We start from the raw sequence: 13,526 nt of genomic DNA on the forward strand, positions 1-13,526 counted from the left end.
AGAAGAGATCAATATGGCTGAAAGCCTAGAATCAGAGCTTGAAGACATCTTCAAGGATGCTCAACCTGATCAAGAAGAACTAGAGGAAGCAAAGGAATTTTCGAAAATTCCTCAGGAGGAGGATAAACCTCCCAAACCTGAACTCAAACCACTACCACCTTCCCTGAAATATGCATTTCTGGAAGGGGGTGAAACTTTTCCAGTGATTATAAGCTCTGCTTTAAATCCACAGGAAGAGGAAGCACTGATTCAAGTGCTGAGGACACACAAGACAGCTCTTGGGTGGTCCATAAGTGATCTTAAGGGCATTAGCCCAGCTAGATGCATGCACAAGATCCTGTTGGAGGATAATGCCAAACCAGTGGTCCAACCACAGAGGAGGCTAAATCCAGCCATGAAGGAAGTGGTGCAGAAAGAGGTCACTAAATTACTAGAGGCTGGGATTATTTATCCTATTTCTGATAGCCCCTGGGTGAGCCCTGTCCAAGTTGTCCCCAAAAAGGGAGGCATGACAGTGGTTCATAATGAAAAAAATGAACTGGTTCCTACAAGAACAGTCACAGGGTGGCGTATGTGTATTGACTACAGAAGACTCAATACAGCCACCAGAAAGGATCATTTTCCTTTACCATTCATAGACCAAATGCTAGAAAGACTAGCTGGTCATGATTATTACTGCTTTTTGGATGGCTATTCAGGTTACAACCAAATTGCAGTAGATCCTCAGGACCAAGAGAAAACAACATTTACTTGCCCTTCTGGCGTGTTTGCCTATAGGAGGATGCCTTTTGGTCTGTGCAATGCGCCTGAAACCTTTCAGAGGTGCATGCTCTCTATCTTCTCAGATATGGTAGAGAAATTTCTGGAAGTCTTCATGGATGACTTTTCAGTATATGGAGACTCATTCAACTCCTGTCTTAATCACCTAGCACTTGTCCTGAAAAGGTGCCAAGAGACTAACCTGGTTTTAAACTGGGAGAAATGTCACTTTATGGTGACTGAAGGAATTGTCCTTGGGCATAAAATTTCAAGCAGGGGAATAGAGGTGGATAAGGCAAAGGTAGAGGTAATTGAAAAATTACCACCACCTGCCAATGTTAAGGCAATCAGAAGCTTTCTGGGGCATGCAGGATTCTACAGAAGGTTTATAAAGGATTTTTTGAAAATTGCAAAACCTTTAAGTAACCTGCTAGCTGCTGACACACCATTTGTGTTTGACACACAGTGTCTGCAGGCGTTTGAGACCCTGAAAGCTAAGCTGGTCACAGCACCAGTCATCTCTGCACCAGATTGGACATTGCCATTTGAATTAATGTGTGATGCCAGTGATCATGCTATTGGTGCAGTGTTGGGACAGAGGCATAACAAACTTCTGCATGTCATTTATTATGCTAGCCGTGTTCTAAATGATGCACAGAAGAATTACACAACCACAGAAAAAGAACTACTTGCAGTGGTCTATGCCATTGACAAGTTTAGATCTTATCTAGTAGGATCCAAAGTGATCGTGTACACTGACCATGCTGCTCTTAAATACTTACTCACAAAGCAGGATTCAAAACCCAGGCTAATAAGATGGGTGTTGCTTCTGCAAGAGTTTGATATAGAAATAAGAGACAGAAAAGGGACAGAGAACCAAGTAGCTGATCATCTGTCCCGAATAGAACCAGTAGCTGGGGCGTCCCTCCCTTCTACTGAGATCTTTGAGACTTTCCCAGATGAGCAACTCTTTGCCATTCAGGAAGCTCCTTGGTTTGCAGATATTGCAAATTATAAAGCTGTGAGGTTCATACCCCAGGAGTACAGCAAAGTGCAAAGAAAGAAATTAATTTCAGATGCCAAGTACTACCTCTGGGATGAACCATATCTCTTTAAGAGATGTGCAGATGGAGTAATCCGTAGATGTGTACCCAGAGAAGAAGCACAAAGGATCCTATGGCATTGCCATGGATCACAGTATGGAGGACATTTTGGAAGTGAGCGAACAGCCAATAAAGTCCTCCAATGTGGCTTCTACTGGCCTACTCTCTATAAAGATTCCCGAGAGTTTGTGCGAAACTGTGACAATTGCCAAAGAGCTGGTAACTTACCTCACGGATATGCCATGCCTCAACAAGGGATATTAGAGATAGAATTGTTTGATGTATGGGGAATTGACTTCATGGGTCCATTCCCACCATCATACTCAAACACTTACATTCTGGTGGCAGTGGACTACGTATCTAAGTGGGTAGAAGCAATTGCTACACCCACTAATGATACCAAAACTGTGCTAAAATTCCTCTAGAAACACATTTTCAGCAGGTTTGGTGTTCCCAGAGTACTAATCAGTGATGGGGGCACTCATTTCTGCAATAAACAGCTATACTCTGCTATGGTTAGATATGGAATCAGCCATAAAGTGGCAACTCCGTATCATCCACAGACAAATGGGCAAGCTGAAGTCTCTAACAGAGAGCTAAAAAAACTCCTAGAACGGACTGTGATAGCCCGGAGAAAGGATTGGGCAAAGAGCTTGGACGATGCTCTGTGGGCATACAGAACAGCATTCAAGACTCCTATAGGAACCTCTCCATACCAATTGGTGTATGGGAAGGCCTGTCATCTGCCCGTGGAACTGGAACATAAAGCCTATTGGGCAACCAGGTTCCTAAACATGGATGCACAGTTAGCTGGTGAAAAGAGATTACTCCAGCTAAATGAGCTAGAGGAGTTTAGACTCAATGCCTTTGAAAATGCAAAAATTTATAAGGAAAAGGCAAAGAAATGGCATGACAAAAAGTTGTCAACCAGAGTCTTTGAGCCAGGACAAAAAGTTCTGCTCTTCAACTCTAGGCTCAAATTGTTTCCAGGAAAACTCAAATCCCGGTGGAGGGGTCCGTATGTGATTACAGGAGTTTCACCATATGGATATGTTGAGCTTCAGGATATTGATTCTGACAAAAAGTTCATTGTTAATGGACAGAGAATCAAGCATTATCTTGAAGACAATTTTGAGCAGGAATGCTCAAAACTGAGACTTGAGTGATTCTCAGTGAAAGTCCAGCTAAAGACAGTAAAGAAGCGCTTGCTGGGAGGCAACCCAGTCATTAGGAGATTATATGATTTGTTCTTACAGAGGCAAGTATCAAAAATGAAGGAATTCACAGAGTTACAGAAGGATTCAGCTCAAAAAGCAGAGAAAATAAGCTTACTGGCGAAAAAACGCTAGTAAGGGGCATTTTGGGCGTTAAACGCCAGAATGGGTACCATTCTGGGCGTTTAACGCCAGGTGTGCAGCATCCTGGGCGTTTTGGAAAAACGCCCAGTGACAAAGGAATTCTGGCGTTTAACGCCAGCCAGGGCACCTGGCTGGGCGTTAAACGCCCAAAAGGGGCATCAAATGGGCGTTAAACGCCAGAATGGGTGCCATTCTGGGCGTTTAACGCCAGAAAGGTGGGGGGACCACAATTTTGTTTTCAAACCAAATTTTTTCAAACTTTCCTTTTCTTACCCATACTTTTCTACAAAATCACACTTCAACCATTCATCATTCACTTTCAAATCTTCAAAAATCAAAACCATTCTTCAAATCTATTTCAAATCAATTCCAAATATTGTTCAAAAACTCACCTTTCTCTCAAATTTTTTCCCTATCTTCTCAAATCTCCTTTCAAATTTTTCTTTTCTTTTCGAAATCTCCCCTCCCCACCTTATAAATACACGTTTGTCCCCCCTCATTCCACCACACCATTCGAATTTCCTCTTCCTCTCTCTCTCTTCTCTTCTTTCTTTTGCTTGAGGACAAGCAAACCTCTAAGTTTGCTGTGCTTTTCCGTGATCACTAAGCCAAGATTCATCAAGATCATGGCTCCTAAGGGAAAACAAACCAATTTAAGAGGAAAGAAAGAGAATAATCCAAAGAATCTTTGGAATCAAGAGAAGTTCTTAACCAAAGAACATGAAGACCATTATCACAAGATAATGGGTCTGAGGTCAGTGATCCCGGAAGTTAAATTTGATCTGAAAGAAGATGAATATCCGGGGATCCAAGAGCAAATTCGAAACAGAGGATGGAAAGTTCTAACCAATCCTGAAACAAAGGTTGGAAGGAACATGGTTCAGGAATTCTACTCAAATCTGTGGCTAACAGATAAGCAGAGAATGACTGGAACTGCTTACCATACCTACAGAACCATGGTTAGAGGGAAAGTTATGTACTTCCATCTGGACAAAATAAGAGAAATCTTCAAATTGCCTCAACTGCAAGATGATCCTGACTCCTTTAATAGGAGGATGGTGAGAGCAGATAAAGGGTTGGATCAAGTTCTAGAGGACATATGCCTCCCTGGAACTAAGTGGATAACCAATTCTAAGGGTGTCCCAAACCAACTCAAGAGGGGAGACCTCAAACCAATTGCAAGAGGTTGGCTAGACTTTATTGGGCGCTCCATACTACCCACTAGCAACCGTTCTGAGGTCACCATCAAGAGAGCAGTGATGATTCATTGCATTATGCTTGGAAGAGAAGTGGAGGTTCATCATGTGATTGCTTGTGAGATCTACACAATTACAAATAAGAATTCCACTGTAACCAAATTGGCTTACCCAAGCTTGATCTCCTTGCTCTGTAAAGAGGCTGGGGTAAAGATGGAAGCAGATGAATTCATACCCATTGAACATCCAATCACCAAGAAGTCAATGGAAGGAGCAAGAGAAGCAGGGGCGTGAACTCCAAGAGATGAAACGCCAAAAGCTCTCCTCTCAAGCTGAGGGAGCATCCACTTCTCAAAATCAAGGTTGTTGAGTCCTAACTCTGTGAAAACCTCTATCATTAGGAGCCTATTTTTGCGTTTTTTTTCTTTTGTTTTCTATTCCTATTTTTATTTTTTTAGTCTCATCTTATATCTATATTTGAGTCTTGTTCTTAATTCATAATTAATAAAATTTATGCCTTAAAGTTATGAATGTCCTATGAATCCATCACCTCTCTTAAATGAAAAATGCTTTAATCACAAAAGAACAAGAAGTACAGGATTTCGAAATTTATCCTTGAAACTAGTTGAATTAGTTTGATGTGGTGACAATAATTTTTGTTTTCCGAATGAATGCTTGAACATTGCATATGTCTTTTGAATTTGTTGTTTTAAAGAATGTTAAAATTGTTGGCTCTTGAAAGAATGATGGAAAAGGAGAACTGTTATTGAGGATCTGAAAAATCATCAAAGTGATTCTTGAAGCAAGAAAAAACAGTGAAAAAAAAAATTTCGAAAAAAAAAGAGAAAAGAAAAAAAATAAAGTTGTGAACCAAGGCAAAAAGAGTGTGCTTAAGAACCCTGGACACCTCTAATTGGGGACTCTAGCAAAGCTGAGTCACAATCTAAAAAGGTTCACCCAATTATGTGTCTGTGGCATGTATGTATCCGGTGGTAATACTGGAAGACAGAGTGCTTTGGGCCACAGCCAAGACTCATACACTAGCTATGTTCAAGAATCATTATACTTAACTAGGAGAATCAATAACACTATCTGAGTTCTGAGTTCTTATAGATGCCAATCATTCTGAACTTCAAAGGATAGAGTGAGATGCCAAAACTGTTCGGAGGCAAAAAGCTACTAGTCCCGCTCATCTAATTGGAACTATGTCTCTTTGATATTTTGGAGTCTATAGTATATTCTCTTCTTTTTATCCTATTTTGATTTTCAGTTGCTTGGGGACAAGCAACAATTTAAGTTTGGTGTTGTGATGAGCGGATAATTTGTACCCTTTTTGGCATTGTTTTTAGTATGTTTTTAGTAGTTTTAGTTGAGTTCTTAGTATATTTTTATTAGTTTTTAGCTAAAATTTACTTTTCTGGACTTTACTATGAGTTTGTGTGTTTTTCTGTGATTTCAGGTATTTTCTGGCTGAAATTGAGGGCCCTGAGCAAAAATCTGATTTAGAGACTGAAAAGGACTGCAGATGCTGTTGGATTCTGACCTCCCTGCACTCGAAGTAGATTTTCTGGAGCTACAGAAGCCCAATTGGCGCGCTCTCAACGGCGTTGGAAAGTAGACATCCTGGGCTTTCCAGCAATATATGATAGTCCATACTTTGCCCAAGATTTGATGGCCCAAACCGGCGTGGCAAATCAGCTTCAGAAATTCCAGCGTTTAACGCTGGAACTGGCATGAAACTTGGAGTTAAACGCCCAAACTGGCATGAAAGCTGGCGTTTAACTCCAGAAAAGGTCTCTACACTTGAAAGCTTCAATGCTCAGCCCAAGCACACACCAAGTGGGCCCGGAAGTGGATTTTTCTGTCATTTACTCATTTCTGTAAACCTTAGGTTACTAGTTTACTATTAATAGGATCTTTTGACATTGTATCTGTACCTCATGACACTTTACACGTTTCTTTGTGTACCTTCCACGGCATGAGTCTCTAAACCCCATGGTTGGGGGTGAGGAGCTCTGCTGTGTCTTGATGGATTAATGCAATTACTACTGTTTCTTATTCAATCATGCTTGCTTCCATTCTAAGATATCACTTGTTCTTAACCCGGATGAATGTGATTGATCCGTGACACTCATCATATTCTCAACTATGAACGTGTGCCTGACAACCACCTCCGTTCTACCTTAGATTGAGTAGATATCTCTTGGATTCCTTAACCAGAATCTTCGTGGTATAAGCTAGAACTGATGGCGGCATTCAAGAGAATCCGGAAGGTCTAAACCTTGTCTGTGGTATTCTGAGTAGGATTCAATGATTGAATGACTGTGACGTGCTTCAAACTCCTAGCAGGCGGGGCGTTAGTGACAGACGCAAAAGAATCACTGGATTCTATTCCGGCTTGACCGAGAACCGACAGCTGATTAGCCATATGCTGTGACAGAGCATAGAAACATTTTCACTGAGAGGATGGGAGGTAGCCACTGACAACGGTGAAACCCTACATACAGCTTGCCATGGAAGGAGCCTTGCGTGTTTGATGAAGAAGACAGTAGGAAAGCAGAGACTCAGAAGATGGAGCATCTCCAAAACCCCAACCTATTCTCCATTACTGCAATACAAGTAACCATTTCATGTTCTTTTGCTTTTTACAATCAATCCTGATAATTTCTGATATCCTGACTAAGATTTACAAGATAACCATAGCTTGCTTCAAGCCGACAATCTCCGTGGGATCGACCCTTGCTCACGCAAGGTATTACTTGGACGACCCAGTGCACTTGCTGGTTAGTTGTGCGGGATTGCAAAAGTGTGATTGCAATTTCGTGCACCAGCATGATTGGTTGCTCAAGATTGTATGCAAGAGTATGGTATTGATTATGAAGAAACTTTTGCTCTTGTTGCTCGTCACACATCTGTATAAGCTTTCCTTACCATTGCTGCAGTCAAAAAATGGTCTCAGTAAGATGGATATGAAGAATGCATTTCTTAATGGGGATTTTAAAAAGAAAGTCTATATAAAACCATCTTCGGAATATCCTTGTCCCTCTAGCAAAGTATATCTCCTTCGCAAAGCACTTTATGCTCTTAAGAAAACTCCTCGTGAATGGTTTGAAAAATTCAACACCACTACATGCATGCAATCTCGGTTTCACTTGTAGCCTCATGAGAATACTCTCTTCATTCGTAAAAGTAAACAAGGAGTTGTTCTTCTACTCTTGTATGTTAATGACATGATCATTACGGGAGATGATGCTGATGGTATCTCTGATCTCAAGGCCTTCCTTAACCGTACTTTCGAGATGAAAGATCTTAATTCTCTCAATTATTTTCTTGGTCTAGAAGTCATATCCACAGATGATGGTATCTAGCTATCTCTCTCAAGTTAAGTATGCTTCGGATCTTCTTGCTCGAGCTAGAATTACAGATAGTCGTACTGAGTCTATTTTTCTTGAGCCTAATATTTGCTTTACCCCTATGGATGACACTGTTTTTGATAATCCCACTCTTTATCGTCAGTTACTTGGAAGACTTGTCTACTTAACTATCACCCAACCAGACATTGTCTGTATCCACTTCATTTTCTTCGCCAGTTCTTGTTAGCTCCTCGTACTACTTACTATACGGTAGTTCTTTGCATTCTTCACTACATCGAATGCACCCTATTTTATGGCCTTTATTTTTCTGCTCATTCGTCTTTATCCCTTCAGGTGTAATCAGATGCTGATTGGGCTGGTGATCCAACTGATCGTCGTTCTACTACTGGTTATTGTTTGTTTCTTGGTGACACTCTCATTTTTTGGTGAACTAAGAAGCAAACGTTCACTATTCGCTCAAGAACAGAAGCTGAATACCGTGCTCTCGCTGACACCAATGCTGAGATTGTCTCGATTCGTTGGCTTCTCGAAGAGTTGGGTGCTCCTCAGTCATCCCCAACTGATATTTTTTGTGACAACCGTAGTGCTATTCAGATTGCGCACAATGATGCGGGTGAGATTGAGTGTCACTTTGTCAGGCAACGTCTCTTTATTGATGTTGTTCGCCTCGTCGTTGTTGGAACTCTAGATCAGACCGCTGATATTTTCATGAAGGCTCATCATCCTATTCGTTTCTGGAGTCTTGTATCCCTGAAGATAGTATCCTTAACTCCCACTTGAGTTTGAGGGGGATGTTAGAGTATTATTAAAATCAATTTAAATCAATTAATATCATTTATATTTATATAGCATATCTGTATATTAATTATAGGATTGTATGCTTTTATTACTTTAATTCTTCTAGCACATATATATACCCTTATATATGGTACCTTTTTACACACTCAATAATACACCATACTTTCTCTAATTTAATCTCTTATTTCTAACTCTTTTTTTTTTTTTTTTTTTTTGCGATTGCTGCTAATGATCTTAAAAATCATCTCAAGAGAGATGCGATTCCTGAGAAATAATATAAAATAAGACTGATCGATTATAGTATTCAATACAGTTCTCAAAGGTTTCAAACAATAGAAATTTTATATGATAATCTTCTTACAACTTAACTTTTTCAATTTATGGATGCTTTTTTTATACTAGAATAATTAATTATACTTTCGCCTATAAAATCTGAGATAAAATTTAGGATTATTTTAAAAAATTTCTCCAAGATCAAATTGGACCAAAATATTTATATTACACACACTAAATGAATACTAACTCATTGAACCTAATTACTGTCTAAGTGATTGTTTGAGCTGTAAGTAATTAGTTTTTATCTAAACTAGTTGACTTGGTAGCATATTTTTCCACATATTCCAAAAGTTTAAACCCTAGAAATACACAAAAAGTTATATATATTTTACAATAATGATATATAATATATTAAAAAGAAAAAAGTTTTATTAATTTTAATACTTCCTTTTTATTATTATTATTATTATCAAATTTTGAAAGGAAAACTTTACTTAACGGAATAAAGAAGTTAGAAGTACGTAGAATCATTAATATAAAGTCAATGAATATATTGATAAGTTGGCAAAAGACAAACTCATATAATTTCTAAATTATTCATATTCCTAAGTTTCTTAGATTTCTAAAAAAAAAAAAAAAAGAGTATGGTTGAAGTTGATGTATTTTTCATTTTTCCCTTTATGGAAAAAAAGGAAAACCAATTATACCATATCCATTTGTATATTTAAACAGAACCTGCAATGTTGTCCGTGTTGATCAAGTTACAGGTATTCAGTTTAGGACATGATATGACGAACATATAAATGATCATTGACTTCAATGGATTTATTTGAAACTAAATAAGCTGCTGTATGTCCTTTAAAAAGAAGGTAATGGTCTTGATTTTTAGTATAGTTATCAAAATAAATCGATAATCTAAATGCTCAGATTATTGAGTCACTATTAAAAAAATTATTTTTAACAGCTATTTATTTTATTTTAACGACAATAAAAATAGTCGTAAATATATTTACTGACAATTAAACATTAGTTGTCTTATAATTTGTTGGTAAAATATTTTAGCGATAATTATAAAATTATCGGTAAAATTTTTTTAATAGTTATAAAAAATATATAGTTACTATTATAACATATGATAATAAAAATAAATATATAATTAACATAAAAATATAAATCAAATAAGACATATAATAACAATTATGGTATTATTACTAAAAATATAATTTTTATTGTAATGAAGTATTAGTTCAACCATTAGATCATTAGTTAAATTAGTTGACTCTATTATAATTAAATAATTATATAAAATTTTATCATTTTCTTCTTCTTTTCATAATCTTGTTTTGTATTTTTGTATCAAATTAAACTTTTACATTTTAAGTATTTATTGAAAAGAGATTTAAAAAATATAATAATAGATGAAAAATATATGTTGTGAGTAATAATTTTTTGTATAATGTGTTTGTGTGATGATTCACTGTTTGTTTGGATTGGTTTTTACTAGATTTGACTGATTTTTGTTGAGTTTGATTGGTTCTTATTGATTCATTCGTAAAATGGTCTTTGGTCTTATATCGAATAGGTATGAAATCTTATTTTTCGACTCGAAAATATTTGATAACCAAGATAAATTAGTAAAAAATAGTTAGAACTTATTTTATTTAATATTATTAATTATTACAACAATTAATAAATATTAAATAAAATAAGTTTTGACTATATTTTTTTGTCTTCTAACATTATCATTTTTGGCCAACCTAACTGGTTCGAATTAGGTTTTATAACTATGATTTTTAGATCTTATCTTTAGTTTTTCTAATATACGTACGAAATTGTAGCAACTTTGATAAACTTGTAAGGCATATATGCAGCTGTAGGTGATGGTGAAATATTAACAGATTAACATAATAATGTAATCAATTAATTGATCATAAGATGAAATTTTAAAACCAAGTGAAGAAGCATCCTTTCATGGACCCATATATAGATGTGTCATCGATTGAAATCTAGACAAACTAATTTCTTAATATTATAAGGATTTCCAACATTTGATTCCAAGAAAACTTTTGAAAAAACATGTAACTGTCCCTTTTAAGTTTCAACAAAAATTCCAGTTTTGAATTTTCATGTTGAGTTATTGAGCCTCTTAAACGTCATCATTGAAACACTTTGAATTATTTAGCCACCATCGGGTTATATATGACTTATATATATATATATTCGTCGTTTAAGTGATTGTTATACAAGTCATGATTTTTTTTTAATTTACTAACCGTATTATCATTGCTAATATGAGTTGATAATTGATATCAACAATTCAGTTCAATCTTGATTACCTTTTTTTTTTGAGAAAGTTATGAACAGTAGTGTGAACTTACTGACTAAATTCACAAAGTACTAATTTCAATTACATATAGCCTCCATTTTTCAATCAGGTTATACGTAATTAATCATTAATCTAACAAACCCATTTAATTGAATAAATTAATCACATTAACTGAAATCGTAGTATCAAAACCATATTCTCTCTTCGGTTCCCTTAATTTCTTAATTAAACAAAGCTTGATTATATGCTTTGGCAATTAATTAAGATGAATGATAAATTATAAGCAACTTTTTCTAAACAAATAACATATTAATATTATCATTGCATCAAAAGCATACCATAGTCTAATACCTAACAAACGGTTTTTTTGAACTTCAACTTGCATATATATCACCACACCAAAAGGATAAGAACAATATTATCAACCCCACAACTTGGGTTGTGTTGTGTATATACATTTTATATTTATATATATACACTAATAAAGCATATTAGGTATGTATCATATATTATTAATATATAGTAGTACAAAGTTGACGTTCAACAAATTAAAATGAAGCTATGGAAGAACTTAATCCATGATTGTATTATTTCAATACAACTAATAATAATAGAGCCATAAATTCATTATTACTTCATAAAAAACTTGTATTTTGTCATGACCTAATAAAAAAACTATTAAAAAGGCCAAGCCTTGCACATTTACTCAACCTTGATACATTAGCTACACAATAATGGGTTTGCAGTACCATTATATATATTAAATTTCTGCAAATTAAACATGATATAATATTTGGTCAATTTGTAGTTGTTTAAATAGCAAAAAAAATATATAGTTGTTTAGAATCTTTAAATAACATGCTAGACAACAAATTATATTTCATATTCTCTTAGACCACTTTCATATATTATATTATTTTGAAAGTTTAGTACACTCAAATCAGTTTATCCATTATTTGTATGCATCATCACAATGTTGAGATTAAATTTGATGAATAATACTTCTCCAACATCTTTATTATTTTATGTAAGAGTTTGTTAATTTGAAATTTAAAGAGAAAAATTGCTAATTTGTTATTATATTTGACCAAGATAATTATTTTAATAATATGTGAACTCGAAGTAGATATTTTGGCTAAAATTAAAATTTTAAAGATAAAATTTTATTTTAGTTATCAACGTTTAAACTAAACTTTGGTTTCATTTTAATACTTAAAATGTTCTAATTTTATCCTAAATATCTTATTTTGTCTTATTTTAGTTTTTTGATCAATTTTTTTTCAAAAGTTTCCTTTTTTCTATCATGATTTTATTCAAGTAGCGACAAAAATCATAATTATAGTAGTTATACTGATAATTGCAGTGATTAAAGCTATGTTTGGTTGAAAAGAGGCAGAAGAGAAATAGAAAGGAAGAAAGAGAAATTGTAAATTTTTTTATAAATTACACAAAAAAAATTATAATTTTTCTCTCCTCCTCTCTATTTTTTTTTTACTTTTTTTCAACTAAATATACCCTAAGAGAGTAAAAGTGACAGAATAATAAAAACATAAGATAATAACATACTACAACAAAAATTATTTTTAATGGCAAATTTTTAATGACAATAACTTAATGGTCATTATATGTCTTAGCATAATTATATAATTCTCAATATTATTATATGTTATAATGATAATTATATATTTTTTGCGATTATTAATAAGATTTTTATCGGCAATTATATAATTGATGCTAAAATTTTTTAGCGACAAAGCATAAGATAGTTAATATCTAATTTGTCGAAAAAATTTTATTGCCGCTAAAAAAAATAAATAGATGCTAAAAGTAATTTTTTAATAGTGATAGAAAGAAAAAAAGTACTTTGGAAAAAAAGAGTTTAATTTTGATCTGAAAACTAAAATAAAATAAAATAAACTGTTTAAAAAAATATATAACATTTCAAATGTTAAAAACAAAATTAAGACATTCAAATATTAAAAACTAAAATATTCTTTTACGTAACTTTCAAATATACCCGAGAGAAATTTAAGCTTTAAACCAAAAGATTTTAAAGAATCTGTCAACTAAAACTATAAATATTGTTGCTGGATACGTCCGAAAAGGCATAATTACTTAACTTCGGATATCCAAAAAGGCATATATAATTACTTAACTTCGGAAATTAAATATGGTAATTTATCAATCTTTGAAAGAGACTATGTGCCAGCCACCATTAATATATAATACATGTAAATCGTAATCTAATTCCATATGCTGATGAAACAATTGAAGACAAATAAGACAAACTATATATAAATCAGTTTGCTTTTTTTTTAAATAACTCTTGACCAACA

This window comes from Arachis stenosperma, chromosome 2, assembly GCF_014773155.1.
Source record: "Arachis stenosperma cultivar V10309 chromosome 2, arast.V10309.gnm1.PFL2, whole genome shotgun sequence".
Taxonomy (NCBI): Eukaryota; Viridiplantae; Streptophyta; class Magnoliopsida; order Fabales; family Fabaceae; genus Arachis; species Arachis stenosperma.